Genomic DNA, 18089 nt, shown 5'->3' on the forward strand with positions numbered 1-18089 from the left:
TGGGATTGAACCACCAACCTTTTGGTTAATAGCCTTACACACTAACCAATTGCGCCACAGAGACACTTTGCAAAAGTACATACTGACAAAGGCTAATAAGCATTCATCTAGAACGTTTCCTAGAAAAACTTTAAAAAGTCAATAATCTGGAGAGTTTTTGTAAGATGTTTCTTCCATCAACCAATGAAGAAACACATTGGTACTTTCCCATGATGAGTGAGTGCTTCAGGATCTCTTGCACTTACATGTGCAGCAGAGTACTGCAATGGAAGCATGCTGGGCCCATAACCCAGAGGTAGGCAGATTGAAACTATCCTTTGCTATATGCATTTTTTTTTTGTTAATTAAAGTAATCCAAAACTGGGATTGATATTTTGGCTCTTTTATTTTTACTTAAAGTACAATAACTTTTACCATTTTAATTTGTTTTGATAGTATATTGACAGTATTGTTTTCTTTCAAAAATCCACTTAATTTTCTTTACCCTATTATTAAAATGGTAATTGACAAAAACAAACTACATTGTCACCAGAAGAGCAATACAAAATGTACAAGTGATATATTAAAATCATCTTTCCAGCTTGAATTTCAATGATGCATTGGGGCAACGATTTTGTGAGAAACATCTTCACCCTTAAATAAAGATTTTCTTAATTCCTTACCAGTGTGATAATTAGATATCACCTTGTTTTCACATTAAACAGACTTCCACATGAGAAAGCAGCAAGGATGCAGTGGCATTAATGTTTCCTGGTGTCAACCTGTATTATTTCAGTAGACATTGAAATGAGGATGCATCTTGTTGCCTTTCCAATGAAGCAAGTTTAATTTAGTAATAGGTGAAAAACCATCCCTACAAAGGTGTTAATCAGAGACTTGGCTTTGTGGACACATTTCAGAGAACAAATTTGTTAGCATAAAAATAAAGCCAGAAAATGAAGAGCTGTTTAATCACTCAATTGTATTTTTTTGCCAGCATATTTTTTTTATCTGCAACCCACTGCTAAATTGTGCTTCCTAGCTGTTTTTTATAAAATCACTGAATCAAATCTAACTCTGATTACATCAGAGAAGGCCAGGTACCCTACACAATAAGAGGGGGTTTGAAATTTTGACTTGTCTACTTAAATATCACCAAAATCTGATCACAAGGTCAATTACATTCCTGGGTGGGATTGAACCACCAACCTTTTGGTTAACAGCCTTACACACTAACCAATTGCACCACAGAGACACTTTGCAAAAGTACATACTGACAAAGGCTAATAAGCATTCATCAAGAACGTTTCCTAGAAAAACTTTAAAAAGTCAATAATCTGGAGAGTTTTTGTAAGATGTTTATTCCATCAACCAACGAAGAAAAACATTGGTACTTTCCCATGATGAGTGAGTGCTTCAGGATCTCTTGCACTTACATGTGCAGCAGAGTACTGCAATGGAAGCATGCTGGGCCCATAACCCAGAGGTAGGCAGATTGAAACTATCCTTTGCTATATGCATTTTTTTTTGTTAATTAAAGTAATCCAAAACTGGGATTGATATTTTTGCTCTTTTATTTTTACTTAAAGTACAATAACTTTTACCATTTTAATTTGTTTTAATAGTATATTGACAGTATTGTTTTCTTTCAAAAATCCACTTAATTTTCTTTACCCTATTATTAAAATGGTAATTGACAAAAACAAACTACATTGTCACCAGAAGAGCAATACAAAATGTACAAGTGATATATTAAAATCATCTTTCCAGCTTGAATTTCAATGATGCATTGGGGCAACGATTTTGTGAGAAACATCTTCACCCTTAAATAAAGATTTTCTTAATTCCTTACCTGTGTGCTAATTAGATATCACCTTGTTTTCACATTAAACAGACTTCCACATGAGAAAGCAGCAAGGATGCAGTGGCGTTAATGTTTCCTGGTGTCAACCTGTATTATTTCAGTAGACATTGAAATGAGGATGCATCTTGCTGCCTTTCCAATGAAGCAAGTTTAATTTAGTAATAGGTGAAAAACCATCCCTACAAAGGTGTTAATCAGAGACTTGGCTTTGTGGACACTTTTCAGAGAACAAATTTGTTAGCATAAAAATAAAGCCAGAAAATGAAGAGCTGTTTAATCACTCAATTGGATTTTTTTGCCAGCATATTTCTTTTTCTCTGCAACCCACTGATAAATTGTGCTTCCTAGCTGTTTTTATAAAATCACTGAATCAAATCTAACTCTGATTACATCAGAGAAGGCTAGGTACCCTACACAATAAGAGGGGGTTTGAAATTTTGACTTGTCTACTTAAATATCACCAAAATCTGATCACAAGGTCAATTACGTCCCTGGGTAGGATTTAACCACCAACCTTTTGGTTAATAGCCGTACACACTAACCAATTGCGCCACAGAGACACTTTGCAAAAAGTACATACTGACAAAGGCTAATAAGCATTCATCTAGAACGTTTCCTAGAAAAACTTTAAAAAGTCAATAATCTGGAGAGTTTTTGTAAGATGTTTCTTCCATCAACCAACAAAGAAACACATTGGTACTTTCCCATGATGAGTGAGTGCTTCAGGATCTCTTGCACTTACATGTGCAGCAGAGTACTGCAATGGAAGTATGCTGGGCCCATAATCCAGAGGTAGGCAGATTGAAACTATCCTTTGCTATATGCATTTTTTTTTAATTAAATTAATCCAAAATTGGGATTGATATTTTAGCTCTTTTATTTTTACTTAAAGTACAATAACTTTTACCATTTTAATTTGTTTAATAGTATATTGACAGTATTGTTTTCTTTCAAAAATCCACTTAATTTTCTTTACCCTATTATTAAAATGGTAATTGACAAAAACAAACTACATTGTCACCAGAAGAGCAATACAAAATGTACAAGTGATATATTAAAATCATCTTTCCAGCTTGAATTTCAATGATGCATTGGGGCAACGATTTTGTGAGAAACATCTTCACCCTTAAATAAAGATTTTCTTAATTCCTTACCTGTATGCTAATTAGATATCACCTTGTTTTCACATTAAACAGACTTCCACATGAGAAAGCAGCAAGGATGCAGTGGCGTTAATGTTTCCTGGTGTCAACCTGTATTATTTCAGTAGATATTGAAATGACGATGCATCTTGCTGCCTTTCCAATGAAGCAAGTTTAATTTAGTAATAGGTGAAAAACCATCCCTACAAAGGTGTTAATCAGATACTTGGCTTTGTGGACACTTTTCAGAGAACAAATTTGTTAGCATAAAAATATAGCCAGAAAATGAAAAGCTGTTTAATCACTCAATTGGATTTTTTTGCCAGCATATTTCTTTTTCTCTGCAACCCACTGCTAAATTGTGCTTCCTAGCTGTTTTTTTTTATAAAATCACTTAATCAAATCTAACTCTGATTACATCAGAGAAGGCCAGGTACCCTACACCACAAGAGGGGGTTTGAAATTTTGACTTGTCTACTTAAAGATCACCAAAATCTGATAACAAGGTAAATTACATCCCTGGGTGGGATTGAACCACCAACCTTTTGGATAATAACCGAACACGCTAACTGATTGCGCCACAGTGACACTTTGCAAACGTACATTCTGACAAACGCTAATAAGCATTCATCTAGAACGTTTCCTAGAAAAACTTTAAAAAGTCAATAATCTGGAGAGTTTTTGTAAGATGTTTCTTCCATCAATCAACGAAGAACATTCAAGCTGATTTCTTGCAGCAGCTGGGCACTGTAACAGCTCCAGAGCTGCTCTGTAAGGCAAGTAAAAGGGTGTGGGCCCTGCAGCACTACCTGTAGTTCGCATTGTGCATTGGAAGGCACAAAGTAAGCAGATGGGAGAAGTCAAGATAATGCGCAAGGGCATAGAAGGGAGCGGCTCAAGAAAAGAGAAGTTGAAACAGACAGCAAACTAGGCTGGAGAGAGACCTGAGACAAACAGATCTGAATTATACGAGAGCTGACCAGGGGAAACACAAATTATGCAGTCAAGTTTCCCACATTTGGGGAAATCGCAGGAGCAGCACACCCAGAGTGCAATGGGTGAGCCTTGCCCTGGGAGAAGCACCTTCATGATCATAGTATCTCACTTGGCAGGTAAGTAGGAGTTGGGCTTGAGCTGGGGAGGGTTGATGCTAGGGCACCCCCCTGTCAAGTGAAGGAGATCCAACTGAGGCAGCACAAGGGAACTCTCGAAAGAAGAACAAGGCTAGAGGAAGATCTGAGACAAATAAATCTGACTTTTACCAGAGCTGACCAGAGGAAAGCACAAACACAGTCCCCCACTACCACAAATAATGCAGTCGAGTTTCCCACATTTGGGGAAATCATAGGAGTCAGCATACCCAGAATGCAATGAATGAACCTCACCCTGGGAGAACAATCTTCATGACCATGGTATCTCCTATGCAAAATAAGTATGATTTGGGATAGAGCTGGGGAGGGCCGCTGCTCAGGCACATCTCTGTCAAGTAAAGGAGATTCAACTGAGGCAGCACAAGGGAACTCTCATCTGGGGACAACAACTGCTGGGAGAACACATATTTTCAGATGAACATGGGAGGGCAGAAGGCTGCCTAATACTGAAGCACCCCCAAACAACAAACCAAATGCAACAACTAGTACAAGCATTCCTGGGGGAAGGCCTACAGCAGATGGATTTGCATATGGTGATGTCATCCAAGCAGTGGGTCAAAGTTGGCTTCAACCCTCGTCTGCATATGAAAAGAAAAAAGGGATGTGCAGGGCATGGCGTCCTTTTGTGGCGCTTGGATGACCCCTAATTCACATTAAACATCTCCACCCTCCTTCGGTGTGGGGCTCATGTTGGCTATGCCCCAGCCCCTGAAGCATTCAAGATGATTTCTTGCAGCAGCTGGGCACTGTAACAGCTCCAGAGCTGTTCTGTAAAGCATGTAAAAGGGTGTGGGCCCTGCAGCACTACCTGTAGTATGCATTGTGCGTTGGAAGGCACAAAGTAAGCAGACGGGAGAGGTCAGGATAGTGCGCAAGGGCATAGAAGGGAGCGGCTCAAGAAAAGAGAAGTGGAAACAGACAGCAAACTAGGCTGGAGAAAGACCTGAGACAAAGAGATCTGAATTATACGAGAGCCGACCAGAGGAAACACAAATTATGCAGTCAAGTTTCCCACATTTGGGGAAATCGCAGTAGCGGCACACCCAGAGTGCAATGGGTGAGCCTTGCCCTGGGAGAAGCACCTTCCTGATCATAGTATCTCACCTGGCAGGTAAGTAGGAGTTGGGCTAGAGCTGGGGAGGGTCGCTGCTCGGGCACCCCCCTGACAAGTGAAGGAGATCCAACTGAGGCAGCACAAGGGAACTCTCGAAAGAAGAACAAGGCTAGAGGAAGATCTGAGACAAAGAAATCTGACTTTTACCAGAGCTGAGCAGAGGAAAGCACAAACACAGTCCCCCACTACCACAAATAATGCAGTCGAGTTTCCCACATTTGGGGAAATCACAGGGGTCAGCATACCCAGAATGCAATGAATGAACCTCACCCTGGGAGAACAATCTTCATGACCATGGTATCTCCTATGCAAAATAAGTATGATTTGGGATAGGGCTGGGGAGGGCCGCTGCTCAGGCACATCTCTGTCAAGTAAAGGAGATTCAACTGAGGCAGCACAAGGGAACTCTCATCTGGGGACAACAACTGCAGGGAGAACACATATTTTCAGATGAACATGGGAGGGCAGAAGGCTGCCTAATACTGAAGCACCCCCAAACAACAAACCAAATGCAACAACTAGTGCAAGCATTCCTGGGGGAAGGCCTGCAGCAGATGGTTTTGCATATGGTGATGTCATCCAAGCAGTGGGTCAAAGTTGGCTTCAACCCTCGTCTGCATATGAAAAGAAAAAAGGGATGTGCAGGGCATGGCGTCCTTTTGTGGCGCTTGGATGACCCCTAATTCGCATTAAACATCTCCACCCTCCTTCGGTGTGGGGCTCATGTTGGCTATGCCCCAGCCCCTGAAGCATTCAAGATGATTTCTTGCAGCAGCTGGGCACTGTAACAGCTCCAGAGCTGCTCTGTAAAGCATGTAATAGGGTGTGGGCCCTGCAGCACTACCTGTAGTATGCATTGTGCGTTGGAAGGCACAAAGTAAGCAGACGGGAGAGGTCAGGATAGTGCGCAAGGGCATAGAAGGGAGCGGCTCAAGAAAAGAGAAGTGGAAACAGACAGCAAACTAGGCTGGAGAAAGACCTGAGACAAAGAGATCTGAATTATATGAGAGCCGACCAGAGGAAACACAAATTATGCCGTCAAGTGTCCCACATTTGGGGAAATCGCAGGAGCAGCACACCCAGAGTGCAATGGGTGAGCCTTGCCCTGGGAGAAGCACCTTCCTGATCATAGTATCTCACCTGGCAGGTAAATATGAGTTGGGCTAGAGCTGGGGAGGGTCGCTGCTCGTGCACCCCCCTGTCAAGTGAAGGAGATCCAACTGAGGCAGCACAAGGGAACTCTCGAAAGAAGAACAAGGCTAGAGGAAGATCTGAGACAAAGAAATCTGACTTTTACCAGAGCTGAGCAGAGGAAAGCACAAACACAGTCCCCCACTACCACAAATAATGCAGTTGAGTTTCCCACATTTGGGGAAATCACAGGGGTCAGCATACCCAGAATGCAATGAATGAACCTCATACTGGGAGAAAAATCTTCATGACCATGGTATCTCCTATGCAAAATAAGTATGATTTGGGATAGGGCTGGGGAGGGCCGCTGCTCAGGCACATCTCTGTCAAGTAAAGGAGATTCAACTGAGGCAGCACAAGGGAACTCTCATCTGGGGACAACAACTGCAGGGAGAACACATATTTTCAGATGAACATGGGAGGGCAGAAGGCTGCCTAATACTGAAGCACCCCCAAACAACAAACCAAATGCAACAACTAGTGCAAGCATTCCTGGGGGAAGGCCTGCAGCAGATTGATTTGCATATGGTAATGCCATCCAAGCAGTGGGTCAAAGTTGGCTTCAACCCTCGTCTGCATATCAAAAAAGAGAAAAGGGGCGTGCAGGGCATGGCGGCCTTTTGCGGCGCTTGGATGACCTCTAGTTCGCATTAAACACCTCCACCCTCCTTCGGTGTGGGGCTCATGTTGGCTATGCCCCAGCCCCTGAAGCATTCAAGCTGATTTCTTGCAGCAGCTGGGCACTGTAACAGCTCCAGAGCTGCTCTGTAAGGCAAGTAAAAGGGTGTGGGCCCTGCAGCACTACCTGTAGTTTGCATTGTGCATTGGAAGGCACAAAGTAAGCAGACGGGAGAAGTCAGGATAGTGCGCAAGGGCATAGAAGGGAGCGGCTCAAGAAAAGAGAAGTGGAAACAGACAGCAAACTATACTGGAGAGAGACCTGAGACAAAGAGATCTGAATTATACGAGAGCCGACCAGGGGAAACACAAATTATGCAGTCAAGTGTCCCACATTTGGGGAAATTGCAGGAGCAGCACACCCAGAGTGCAATGGGTGAGCCTTGCCCTGGGAGTAGCACCTTCATGATCATAGTATCTCACCTGGCAGGTAAGTAGGAGTTGGGCTAGAGCTGGGGAGGGTCGCTGCTCGGGCACCCCCCTGTCAAGTGAAGGAGATCCAACTGAGGCAGCACAAGGGAACTCTTGAAAGAGGAACAAGGCTAGAGGAAGATCAGAGACAAAGAAATCTGACTTTTACCAGAGCTGACCAGAGGAAAGCACAAACACAGTCCCCCACTACCACAAATAATGCAGTCGAGTTTCCCACATTTGGGGAAATCACAGGGGTCATCATACCCAGAATGCAATGAATGAACCTCACCCTGGGAGAACAATCTTCATGACCATGATATCTCCTATGCAAAATAAGTATGATTTGGGATAGGGCTGGGGAGGGCCGCTGCTCAGGCACATCTCTGTCAAGTAAAGGCGATTCAACTGAGGCAGCACAAGGGAACTCTCATCTGGGGACAACAACTGCAGGGAGAACACATATTTTCAGATGAACATGGGAGGGCAGAAGGCTGCCTAATACTGAAGCACCCCCAAACAACAAACCAAATGCAACAACTAGTACAAGCATTCCTGGGGGAAGGCCTGCAGCAGATGGATTTGCATATGGTGATGTCATCCAAGCAGTGGGTCAAAGTTGGCTTCAACCCTCGTCTGCATATGAAAAGAGAAAAGGGGCGTGCAGGGCATGGCGGCCTTTTGCGGCGCTTGGATGACCCCTAGTTCGCATTAAACACCTCCACCCTACTTCGGTGTGGGGCTCATGTTGGCTATGCCCCAGCCCATGAAGCATTCAAGCTGATTTCTTGCAGCAGCTGGGCACTGTAACAGCTCCAGAGCTGTTCTGTAAAGCATGTAAAAGGGTGTGGGCCCTGCAGCACTACCTGTAGTATGCATTGTGCGTTGGAAGGCACAAAGTAAGCAGACGGGAGAGGTCAGGATAGTGCGCAAGGGCATAGAAGGGAGCGGCTCAAGAAAAGAGAAGTGGAAACAGACAGCAAACTAGGCTGGAGAAAGACCTGAGACAAAGAGATCTGAATTATACGAGAGCCGACCAGAGGAAACACAAATTATGCAGTCAAGTTTCCCACATTTGGGGAAATCGCAGGAGCGGCACACCCAGAGTGCAATGGGTGAGCCTTGCCCTGGGAGAAGCACCTTCCTGATCATAGTATCTCACCTGGCAGGTAAGTAGGAGTTGGGCTAGAGCTGGGGAGGGTCGCTGCTCGGGCACCCCCCTGTCAAGTGAAGGAGATCCAACTGAGGCAGCACAAGGGAACTCTCGAAAGAAGAACAAGGCTAGAGGAAGATCTGAGACAAAGAAATCTGACTTTTACCAGAGCTGAGCAGAGGAAAGCACAAACACAGTCCCCCACTACCACAAATAATGCAGTCGAGTTTCCCACATTTGGGGAAATCACAGGGGTCAGCATACCCAGAATGCAATGAATGAACCTCACCCTGGGAGAACAATCTTCATGACCATGGTATCTCCTATGCAAAATAAGTATGATTTGGGATAGGGCTGGGGAGGGCCGCTGCTCAGGCACATCTCTGTCAAGTAAAGGAGATTCAACTGAGGCAGCACAAGGGAACTCTCATCTGGGGACAACAACTGCAGGGAGAACACATATTTTCAGATGAACATGGGAGGGCAGAAGGCTGCCTAATACTGAAGCACCCCCAAACAACAAACCAAATGCAACAACTAGTGCAAGCATTCCTGGGGGAAGGCCTGCAGCAGATTGATTTGCATATGGTAATGCCATCCAAGCAGTGGGTCAAAGTTGGCTTCAACCCTCGTCTGCATATGAAAAGAGAAAAGGGGCGTGCAGGGCATGGCGGCCTTTTGCGGCGCTTGGGTGACCCTTAGTTCGCATTAAACACCCCCACCCTCCTTCGGTGTGGGGCTCATGTTGGCAATGCCCCAGCCCCTGAAGCATTCAAGCTGATTTCTTGCAGCAGCTGGGCACTGTAACAGCTCCAGAGCTGCTCTGTGAGGCAAGTAAAAGGGTGTGGGCCCTGCAGCACTACCTGTAGTTTGCATTGTGTGTTGGAAGGCACAAAGTAAGCAGACGGGAGAAGTCAGGATAGTGCGCAAGGGCATAGAAGGGAGCGGCTCAAGAAAAGAGAAGTGGAAACAGACAGCAAACTAGGCTGGAGAGAGACCTGAGACAAAGAGATCTGAATTATACGAGAGCCGACCAGGGGAAACACAAATTATGCAGTCAAGTTTCCCACATTTGGGGAAATCACAGGGGCAGCACACCCAGAGTGCAATGGGTGAGCCTTGCCCTGGGAGAAGCACCTACATGATCATAGTATCTCACCTGGCAGGTAAGTAGGAGTTGGGCTAGAGCTGCGAAGGGTCGCTGCTCGGGTACCCCCCTGTCAAGTGAAGGAGATCCAACTGAGGCAGCACAAAGGAACTCTCGAAAGAGGAACAAGGCTAGAGGAAGATCTGAGACAAAGAAATCTGACTTTTACCAGAGTTGACCAGAAGAAAGCACAAACACAGTCCCCCACTACCACAAATAATGCAGTTGAGTTTCCCACATTTGGGGAAATCACAGGGGTCAGCATACCCAGAATGCAATGAATGAACCTCACCCTGGGAGAACAATCTTCATGACCATGGTATCTCCTATGCAAAATAAGTATGATTTGGGATAGGGCTGGGGAGGGCCGCTGCTCAGGCACATCTCTGTCAAGTAAAGGAGATTCAACTGAGGCAGCACAAGGGAACTCTCATCTGGGGACAACAACTGCAGGGAGAACACATATTTTCAGATGAACATGGGAGGGCAGAAGGCTGCCTAATACTGAAGCACCCCCAAACAACAAACCAAATGCAACAACTAGTGCAAGCATTCCTGGGGGAAGGCCTGCAGCAGATGGTTTTGCATATGGTGATGTCATCCAAGCAGTGGGTCAAAGTTGGCTTCAACCCTCGTCTGCATATGAAAAGAAAAAAGGGATGTGCAGGGCATGGCGTCCTTTTGTGGCGCTTGGATGACCCCTAATTCGCATTAAACATCTCCACCCTCCTTCGGTGTGGGGCTCATGTTGGCTATGCCCCAGCCCCTGAAGCATTCAAGATGATTTCTTGCAGCAGCTGGGCACTGTAACAGCTCCAGAGCTGCTCTGTAAAGCATGTAAAAGGGTGTGGGCCCTGCAGCACTACCTGTAGTATGCATTGTGCGTTGGAAGGCACAGAGTAAGCAGACGGGAGAGGTCAGGATAGTGCGCAAGGGCATAGAAGGGAGCGGCTCAAGAAAAGAGAAGTGGAAACAGACAGCAAACTAGGCTGGAGAAAGACCTGAGACAAAGAGATCTGAATTATATGAGAGCCGACCAGAGGAAACACAAATTATGCCGTCAAGTGTCCCACATTTGGGGAAATCGCAGGAGCAGCACACCGAGAGTGCAATGGGTGAGCCTTGCCCTGGGAGAAGCACCTTCCTGATCATAGTATCTCACCTGGCAGGTAAATAGGAGTTGGGCTAGAGCTGGGGAGGGTCGCTGCTCGTGCACCCCCCTGTCAAGTGAAGGAGATCCAACTGAGGCAGCACAAGGGAACTCTCGAAAGAAGAACAAGGCTAGAGGAAGATCTGAGACAAAGAAATCTGACTTTTACCAGAGCTGACCAGAGGAAAGCACAAACACAGTCCCCCACTACCACAAATAATGCAGTTGAGTTTCCCACATTTGGGGAAATCACAGGGGTCAGCATACCCAGAATGCAATGAATGAACCTCACCCTGGGAGAACAATCTTCATGACCATGGTATCTCCTATGCAAAATAAGTATGATTTGGGATAGGGCTGGGGAGGGCCGCTGCTCAGGCACATCTCTGTCAAGTAAAGGAGATTCAACTGAGGCAGCACAAGGGAACTCTCATCTGGGGACAACAACTGCAGGGAGAACACATATTTTCAGATGAACATGGGAGGGCAGAAGGCTGCCTAATACTGAAGCACCCCCAAACAACAAACCAAATGCAACAACTAGTGCAAGCATTCCTGGGGGAAGGCCTGCAGCAGATTGATTTGCATATGGTAATGCCATCCAAGCAGTGGGTCAAAGTTGGCTTCAACCCTCGTCTGCATATCAAAAAAGAGAAAAGGGGCGTGCAGGGCATGGCGGCCTTTTGCGGCGCTTGGATGACCTCTAGTTCGCATTAAACACCTCCACCCTCCTTCGGTGTGGGGCTCATGTTGGCTATGCCCCAGCCCCTGAAGCATTCAAGCTGATTTCTTGCAGCAGCTGGGCACTGTAACAGCTCCAGAGCTGCTCTGTAAGGCAAGTAAAAGGGTGTGGGCCCTGCAGCACTACCTGTAGTTTGCATTGTGCATTGGAAGGCACAAAGTAAGCAGACGGGAGAAGTCAGGATAGTGCGCAAGGGCATAGAAGGGAGCGGCTCAAGAAAAGAGAAGTGGAAACAGACAGCAAACTATACTGGAGAGAGACCTGAGACAAAGAGATCTGAAATATACGAGAGCCGACCAGGGGAAACACAAATTATGCAGTCAAGTGTCCCACATTTGGGGAAATTGCAGGAGCAGCACACCCAGAGTGCAATGGGTGAGCCTTGCCCTGGGAGTAGCACCTTCATGATCATAGTATCTCACCTGGCAGGTAAGTAGGAGTTGGGCTAGAGCTGGGGAGGGTCGCTGCTCGGGCACCCCCCTGTCAAGTGAAGGAGATCCAACTGAGGCAGCACAAGGGAACTCTTGAAAGAGGAACAAGGCTAGAGGAAGATCTGAGACAAAGAAATCTGACTTTTACCAGAGCTGACCAGAGGAAAGCACAAACACAGTCCCCCACTACCACAAATAATGCAGTCGAGTTTCCCACATTTGGGGAAATCACAGGGGTCAGCATACCCAGAATGCAATGAATGAACCTCACCCTGGGAGAACAATCTTCATGACCATGGTATCTCCTATGCAAAATAAGTATGATTTGGGATAGGGCTGGTGAGGGCCGCTGCTCAGGCACATCTCTGTCAAGTAAAGGAGATTCAACTGAGGCAGCACAAGGGAACTCTCATCTGGGGACAACAACTGCAGGGAGAACACATATTTTCAGATGAACATGGGAGGGCAGAAGGCTGCCTAATACTGAAGCACCCCCAAACAACAAACCAAATGCAACAACTAGTACAAGCATTCCTGGGGGAAGGCATGCAGCAGATGGATTTGCATATGGTGATGTCATCCAAGCAGTGGGTCAAAGTTGGCTTCAACCCTCATCTGCATATGAAAAGAGAAAAGGGGCGTGCAGGGCATGGCGGCCTTTTGCGGCGCTTGGATGACCCCTAGTTCGCATTAAACACCTCCACCCTCATTCGGTGTGGGGCTCATGTTGGCTATGCCCCAGCCCCTGAAGCATTCAAGCTGATTTCTTGCAGCAGCTGGGCACTGTAACAGCTCCAGAGTTGCTCTGTAAGCCAAGTAAAAGGGTGTGGGCCCTGCAGCACTACCTGTAGTTCGCATTGTGCGTTGGAAGGCACAAAGTAAGCAGACGGGAGAAGTCAGGATAGTGCGCAAGGGCATAGAAGGGAGCGGCTCAAGAAAAGAGAAGTGGAAACAGACAGCAAACTAGGCTGGAGAGAGACCTGAGACAAAGAGATCTGAATTATATGAGAGCCGACCAGGGGAAACACAAATTATGCAGTCAAGTTTCCCACATTTGGGGAAATCAAAGGGGCAGCACACCCAGAGTGCAATGGGTGAGCCTTGCCCTGGGAGAAGCACCTACATGATCATAGTATCTCACCTGGCAGGTAAGTAGGAGTTGGGCTAGAGCTGGGGAGGGTCGCTGCTCGGGCACCCCCCTGTCAAGTGAAGGAGATCCAACTGAGGCAGCACAAGGGAACTCTCGAAAGAAGAACAAGGCTAGAGGAAGATCTGAGACAAAGAAATCTGACTTTTACCAGAGCTGACCAGAGGAAAGCACAAACACAGTCCCCCACTACCACAAATAATGCAGTCGAGTTTCCCACATTTGGGGAAATCACAGGGGTCATCATACCCAGAATGCAATGAATGAACCTCACCCTGGGAGAACAATCTTCATGACCATGATATCTCCTATGCAAAATAAGTATGATTTGGGATAGGGCTGGGGAGGGCCGCTGCTCAGGCACATCTCTGTCAAGTAAAGGCGATTCAACTGAGGCAGCACAAGGGAACTCTCATCTGGGGACAACAACTGCAGGGAGAACACATATTTTCAGATGAACATGGGAGGGCAGAAGGCTGCCTAATACTGAAGCACCCCCAAACAACAAACCAAATGCAACAACTAGTACAAGCATTCCTGGGGGAAGGCCTGCAGCAGATGGATTTGCATATGGTGATGTCATCCAAGCAGTGGGTCAAAGTTGGCTTCAACCCTCGTCTGCATATGAAAAGAAAACAGGGATGTGCAGGGCATGGCGGCCTTTTGCGGCGCTTGCATGACCCCTAATTCGCATTAAACACCTCCACCCTCCTTCGGTGTGGGGCTCATGTTGGCTATGCCCCAGCACCTGAAGCATTCAAGCTGATTTCTTGCAGCAGCTGGGCACTGTAACAGCTCCAGAGCTGCTCTGTAAGGCAACTAAAAGGGTGTGGGCCCTGCAGCACTACCTGTAGTTCGCATTGTGCGTTGGAAGGCACAAAGTAAGCAGACGGGAGAAGTCAGGATAGTGCGCAAGGGCATAAAAGGGAGCGGTTCAAGAAAAGAGAAGTGGAAACAGACAGCAAACTAGGCTGGAGAGAGACCTGAGACAAAGAGATCTGAATTATACGAGAGCCGACCAGAGGAAACACAAATTATGCAGTCAAGTGTCCCACATTTGGGGAAATCGCAGGAGCAGCACACCCAGAGTGCAATGGGTGAGCCTTGCCCTGGGAGAAGCACCTTCCTGATCATAGTATCTCACCTGGCAGGTAAGTAGGAGTTGGGCTAAAGCTGGGGAGGGTCGCTGCTCGGGCACCCCCCTGTCAAGTGAAGGAGATCCAACTGAGGCAGCACAAGGGAACTCTCGAAAGAAGAACAAGGCTAGAGGAAGATCTGAGACAAAGAAATCTGACTTTTACCAGAGCTGACCAGAGGAAAGCACAAACACAGTCCCCCTCTACCACAAATAATGCAGTCGAGTTTTCCACATTTGGGGAAATCACAGGGGTCATCATACCCAGAATGCAATGAATGAACCTCACCCTGGGAGAACAATCTTCATGACCATGATATCTCCTATGCAAAATAAGTATGATTTGGGATAGGGCTGGGGAGGGCCGCTGCTCAGGCACATCTCTGTCAAGTAAAGGCGATTCAACTGAGGCAGCACAAGGGAACTCTCATCTGGGGACAACAACTGCAGGGAGAACACATATTTTCAGGTGAACATGGGAGGGCAGAAGGCTGCCTAATACTGAAGCACCCCCAAACAACAAACCAAATGCAACAACTAGTACAAGCATTCCTGGGGGAAGGCCTGCAGCAGATGGATTTGCATATGGTGATGTCATCCAAGCAGTGGGTCAAAGTTGGCTTCAACCCTCGTCTGCATATGAAAAGAAAAAAGGGATGTGCAGGGCATAGCGTCCTTTTGTGGCGCTTGGATGACCCTTAATTCGCATTAAACATCTCCACCCTCCTTCGGTGTGGGGCTCATGTTGGCAATGCTCCAGCCCCTGAAGCATTCAAGCTGATTTCTTGCAGCAGCTGGGTACTGTAACAGCTCCAGAGCTGCTCTGTGAGGCAAGTAAAAGGGTGTGGGCCCTGCAGCACTACCTGTAGTTTGCATTGTGTGTTGGAAGGCACAAAGTAAACAGACGGGAGAAGTCAGGATAGTGCGCAAGGGCATAGAAGGGAGCGGCTCAAGAAAAGAGAAGTGGAAACAGACAGCAAACTAGGCTGGAGAGAGACCTGAGACAAAGAGATCTGAATTATACGAGAGACGACCAGGGGAAACACAAATTACGAATGCCTCTGCCTGTCAATCAGTAGAGGGCGTACCTTCGCAGGTATATCGCGATCATGAGCCATGTCTCCCATTTTTGTCATTATAGGTGCTCTGTGAGCTGCTGGCCATGCCCCAGCCCCTCTGTCTCCCGTGAATAGAGATTGAGGCTTATTCAGACCAGATCGCTTCAATTTATTTTCACCCAGCGGGCAATCTGGTTTGCATTGCACATGCGTATGCGCCACAATGCGTAAGTGCGACGGCCCGGAGATCACAAGAAGATTGACAAGAAGAGGGTGTTTGTGTGGGTGGCAACTGAATGTGTCTAGGGAGTGTCCGGAAAAACACTGGAGGGACCCGGCGTTTTGTGGGAGGATTTGTGACGTCACCTCAATGGCTGAGTAAGTGCTGAGCTGTGCAGCTCTTGTGCACATGTGATCACACACCTGCACAGCAAATTTTCCCTTCCGCTGTAGGCGACAACTACCTGATTACAGGGATGCAAAAAACACACCCTAGCGATCAGGTCTGAATTACCCACAATGTGCATATTTGCAGAGCAACAAGCTACAGGGAGCCTTCCACCCCCCATCCCCCATGGGAAGGGGGGGGGGGGGTGTTTGGGTTAGCTGGACATTCCCCAAAAAAGTGACTGTCCTGCAAAAATTGGGATAGTTGGGAGGTATGTTCAAATACATTTATTGTTTTGCATGCAGGGTAAATACTGGCTTCTTTGACATTTAGCCACAAATGCTGCACAGCTGAATTACAGTATTACACTGCAATTAACAGTTATGCTAGGACATTCCCCCTCCCAAATCTACCTCTCTCTGCATGTTACATCTGTCCCACAGTGGCGTGCGGTGAGGTCAGTGGCTAGTGAGGCACTACAGCCATAATGTCCGCCGAATCCTGCCCATGACCCTTAGCCAATGCCCGCTACTGCCTCTGAGCCGATACCCGCTGCCACCGCCAATGGCTTACAAACTCGCCCACAATCAACTGACCCAGCCCCCCGCACTATCCTGACTTCTCCCGTCTTCTTACTTTGTGCTTTCCAATGCACAATGCAAACTACAGGTAGTACTGCAGGGCCCACACCCTTTTACTTGCCTTACAGAGCAGCTCTGGGGCTGTTACAGTGCCCAGCTGCTGCAAGAAATCAGCTTGAATGCTTCAGGGGCTGGGGCATAGCCAACATGAGCCCCACACCGAAGGAGGGTGGAGGTGTTTAATGCGAACTAGGGGTCATCCAAGCGCCGCAAAAGGCCGCCATGCCCTGCACGCCCCTTTTCTCTTTTCATATGCAGACGAGAGTTGAAGCCAACTTTGACCCACTGCTTGGATGGCATTACCATATGCAAATCAATCTGCTGCAGGCCTTCCCCCAGGAATGCTTGCACTAGTTGTTGCATTTGGTTTGTTGTTTGGGGGTGCTTCAGTATTAGGCAGCCTTCTGCCCTCCCATGTTCATCTGAAAATATGTGTTCTCCCTGCAGTTGTTGTCCCCAGATGAGAGTTCCCTTGTGCTGCCTCAGTTGAATCTCCTTTATTTGACAGAGATGTGCCTGAGCAGCGGCCCTCCCCAGCCCTATCTCAAATCATACTTATTTTGCATAGGAGATACCATGGTCATGGTCATGAAGATTGTTTTCCCAGGGTGAGGTTCATTCATTGCGTTCTGGGTATGCTGACCCCTGTGATTTCCCCAAATGTGGGAAACTTGACTGCATAATTTGTGTTTCCTCTGGTCGGCTCTCATATAATTCAGATCTCTTTGTCTCAGGTCTTTCTCCAGCCTAGTTTGCTGTCTGTTTCCACTTCTCTTTTCTTGAGCCGCTCCCTTCTATGCAGTTGCGCACTATCCTGACCTCTCCCGTCTGCTTACTTTGTGCCTTCCAACGCACAATGCATACTACAGGTAGTGCTGCAGGGCCCACACCCTTTTACATGCTTTACAGAGCAACTCTGGAGCTGTTACAGTGCCCAGCTGCTGCAAGAAATCATCTTGAATGCTTCAGGGGCTGGGGCATAGCCAACATGAGCCCCACACCGAAGGAGGGGTCATCCAAGCGCCACAAAAGGACACCATGCCCTGCACATCCCTTTTATTCTTTTCATATGCAGACGAGGGTTGAAGCCAACTTTGACCCACTGCTTGGATGGCATTACCATATGCAAATCAATCTGCTGCAGGCCTTCCCCCAGGAATGCTTGCACTAGTTGTTGCATTTGGTTTGTTGTTTGGGGGTGCTTCAGTATTAGGCAGCCTTCTGCCCTCCCATGTTCATCTGAAAATATGTGTTCTCCCTGCAGTTGTTGTCCCCAGATGAGAGTTCCCTTGTGCTGCCTCAGTTGAATCTCCTTTACTTGACAGAGATGTGCCTGAGCAGCGGCCCTCCCCAGCCCTATCCCAAATCATACTTATTTTGCATAGGAGATACCATGGTCATGAAGATTGTTCTCCCAGGGTGAGGTTCATTCATTGCATTCTGGGTATGCTGACCCCTGTGATTTCCCCAAATGTGGGAAACTCAACTGCATTATTTGTGGTAGTGGGGGACTGTGTTTGTGCTTTCCTCTGGTCAGCTCTGGTAAAAGTCAGATTTCTTTGTCTCA

The 18089-nt window shown here is 46.9% G+C and overlaps 21 non-coding genes and 1 pseudogene across 21 annotated transcripts; 2 read left to right on the top strand and 20 right to left on the bottom strand.

Moving 5' to 3' along the window:
• Positions 1-3942: 3942 nt before the first annotated feature.
• LOC135019594 (U1 spliceosomal RNA) lies at positions 3943-4105 on the bottom strand. Its single transcript, XR_010217133.1, has one exon. It is a non-coding gene; the product is annotated as a U1 spliceosomal RNA (small nuclear RNA).
• A 152-nt stretch (positions 4106-4257) lies between these two features.
• On the bottom strand, positions 4258-4421 carry LOC135019662 (U1 spliceosomal RNA). Its single transcript, XR_010217187.1, has one exon. It is a non-coding gene; the product is annotated as a U1 spliceosomal RNA (small nuclear RNA).
• A 671-nt stretch (positions 4422-5092) lies between these two features.
• On the bottom strand, positions 5093-5255 carry LOC135019585 (U1 spliceosomal RNA). The gene has a single exon (XR_010217124.1). It is a non-coding gene; the product is annotated as a U1 spliceosomal RNA (small nuclear RNA).
• Positions 5256-5407: 152 nt separating this feature from the next.
• LOC135019639 (U1 spliceosomal RNA) lies at positions 5408-5571 on the bottom strand. The gene has a single exon (XR_010217166.1). It is a non-coding gene; the product is annotated as a U1 spliceosomal RNA (small nuclear RNA).
• Positions 5572-6242: 671 nt separating this feature from the next.
• Positions 6243-6405, bottom strand: LOC135019600 (U1 spliceosomal RNA). The gene has a single exon (XR_010217139.1). It is a non-coding gene; the product is annotated as a U1 spliceosomal RNA (small nuclear RNA).
• A 152-nt stretch (positions 6406-6557) lies between these two features.
• Positions 6558-6721, bottom strand: LOC135019566 (U1 spliceosomal RNA). The gene has a single exon (XR_010217106.1). It is a non-coding gene; the product is annotated as a U1 spliceosomal RNA (small nuclear RNA).
• A 673-nt stretch (positions 6722-7394) lies between these two features.
• Positions 7395-7557, bottom strand: LOC135019590 (U1 spliceosomal RNA). Its single transcript, XR_010217129.1, has one exon. It is a non-coding gene; the product is annotated as a U1 spliceosomal RNA (small nuclear RNA).
• Positions 7558-7709: 152 nt separating this feature from the next.
• LOC135019557 (U1 spliceosomal RNA) lies at positions 7710-7873 on the bottom strand. Its single transcript, XR_010217097.1, has one exon. It is a non-coding gene; the product is annotated as a U1 spliceosomal RNA (small nuclear RNA).
• A 671-nt stretch (positions 7874-8544) lies between these two features.
• Positions 8545-8707, bottom strand: LOC135019569 (U1 spliceosomal RNA). Its single transcript, XR_010217109.1, has one exon. It is a non-coding gene; the product is annotated as a U1 spliceosomal RNA (small nuclear RNA).
• A 152-nt stretch (positions 8708-8859) lies between these two features.
• Positions 8860-9023, bottom strand: LOC135019640 (U1 spliceosomal RNA). The gene has a single exon (XR_010217167.1). It is a non-coding gene; the product is annotated as a U1 spliceosomal RNA (small nuclear RNA).
• A 671-nt stretch (positions 9024-9694) lies between these two features.
• Positions 9695-9857, bottom strand: LOC135019598 (U1 spliceosomal RNA). The gene has a single exon (XR_010217137.1). It is a non-coding gene; the product is annotated as a U1 spliceosomal RNA (small nuclear RNA).
• A 152-nt stretch (positions 9858-10009) lies between these two features.
• LOC135019648 (U1 spliceosomal RNA) lies at positions 10010-10173 on the bottom strand. Its single transcript, XR_010217174.1, has one exon. It is a non-coding gene; the product is annotated as a U1 spliceosomal RNA (small nuclear RNA).
• A 671-nt stretch (positions 10174-10844) lies between these two features.
• On the bottom strand, positions 10845-11007 carry LOC135019625 (U1 spliceosomal RNA). Its single transcript, XR_010217154.1, has one exon. It is a non-coding gene; the product is annotated as a U1 spliceosomal RNA (small nuclear RNA).
• A 152-nt stretch (positions 11008-11159) lies between these two features.
• Positions 11160-11323, bottom strand: LOC135019623 (U1 spliceosomal RNA). The gene has a single exon (XR_010217152.1). It is a non-coding gene; the product is annotated as a U1 spliceosomal RNA (small nuclear RNA).
• A 673-nt stretch (positions 11324-11996) lies between these two features.
• On the bottom strand, positions 11997-12159 carry LOC135019586 (U1 spliceosomal RNA). Its single transcript, XR_010217125.1, has one exon. It is a non-coding gene; the product is annotated as a U1 spliceosomal RNA (small nuclear RNA).
• A 152-nt stretch (positions 12160-12311) lies between these two features.
• LOC135019641 (U1 spliceosomal RNA) lies at positions 12312-12475 on the bottom strand. The gene has a single exon (XR_010217168.1). It is a non-coding gene; the product is annotated as a U1 spliceosomal RNA (small nuclear RNA).
• A 692-nt stretch (positions 12476-13167) lies between these two features.
• On the bottom strand, positions 13168-13309 carry LOC135019611 (U1 spliceosomal RNA; annotated as a pseudogene).
• A 152-nt stretch (positions 13310-13461) lies between these two features.
• On the bottom strand, positions 13462-13625 carry LOC135019558 (U1 spliceosomal RNA). The gene has a single exon (XR_010217098.1). It is a non-coding gene; the product is annotated as a U1 spliceosomal RNA (small nuclear RNA).
• Positions 13626-14296: 671 nt separating this feature from the next.
• Positions 14297-14459, bottom strand: LOC135019581 (U1 spliceosomal RNA). Its single transcript, XR_010217120.1, has one exon. It is a non-coding gene; the product is annotated as a U1 spliceosomal RNA (small nuclear RNA).
• Positions 14460-14611: 152 nt separating this feature from the next.
• On the bottom strand, positions 14612-14775 carry LOC135019560 (U1 spliceosomal RNA). The gene has a single exon (XR_010217100.1). It is a non-coding gene; the product is annotated as a U1 spliceosomal RNA (small nuclear RNA).
• A 2298-nt stretch (positions 14776-17073) lies between these two features.
• Positions 17074-17243, top strand: LOC135019627 (U1 spliceosomal RNA). Its single transcript, XR_010217155.1, has one exon. It is a non-coding gene; the product is annotated as a U1 spliceosomal RNA (small nuclear RNA).
• Positions 17244-17890: 647 nt separating this feature from the next.
• On the top strand, positions 17891-18054 carry LOC135019629 (U1 spliceosomal RNA). The gene has a single exon (XR_010217156.1). It is a non-coding gene; the product is annotated as a U1 spliceosomal RNA (small nuclear RNA).
• The last annotated feature ends 35 nt before the right edge of the window (positions 18055-18089 follow it).

This window comes from Pseudophryne corroboree, unplaced genomic scaffold (assembly GCF_028390025.1).
Source record: "Pseudophryne corroboree isolate aPseCor3 unplaced genomic scaffold, aPseCor3.hap2 scaffold_336, whole genome shotgun sequence".
In the NCBI taxonomy this organism is placed as follows: Eukaryota; Metazoa; Chordata; class Amphibia; order Anura; family Myobatrachidae; genus Pseudophryne; species Pseudophryne corroboree.